The sequence below is a fragment of the Seriola lalandi genome, unplaced genomic scaffold (assembly GCF_002814215.2).
Source record: "Seriola lalandi dorsalis isolate HSWRI2012SDOR001 ecotype SW California unplaced genomic scaffold, Sedor1 jcf7180002054970, whole genome shotgun sequence".
NCBI lineage: Eukaryota > Metazoa > Chordata > Actinopteri > Carangiformes > Carangidae > Seriola > Seriola lalandi.
The window spans coordinates 1,262,333-1,262,776 of record NW_019525521.1 but is presented as its reverse complement, the minus strand read 5'-3'; positions in this window follow the sequence as shown (position 1 = coordinate 1,262,776).

Sequence of the window (444 nt, the reverse complement as noted above, 5' to 3'; positions counted from 1 at the left end):
AATATGTGAACCTGGGCTGTGGTTTCCTGCTCTCTTCCTGTCACAAACACTGTTTGACATCTGTTCATCTGGAGGTTTTTGTTCAGGCTGCAGGGATCATTTCTCACTGTGGGGATCAGACTTCTCACAGGAGCAGTAGTAGGAGGCTGAATGAGAGAGTTTAACGTTCTCTATCTTCAACTCCCAGCTGTTCTGTTTATTAACGGCTGTGAAATCATCTTTCTGAGGATGATTGAAATCTGAATTTACGGAGCCAGTATTTCTGTTAATGTTCAGAATCAGACTGAATGTTTCTGTCTCTTTCTTCTGGTACCAGAATACATAATCATAGTCACACTGGTCAGTTCCACAGCTGAAGGAGACTGTGTCACCAACTCTCCTGGTCAATGATAACTGGTCCTGAATCAGCTCTGCTGCCATGGCAACCAGCGCTGTAGAGACACA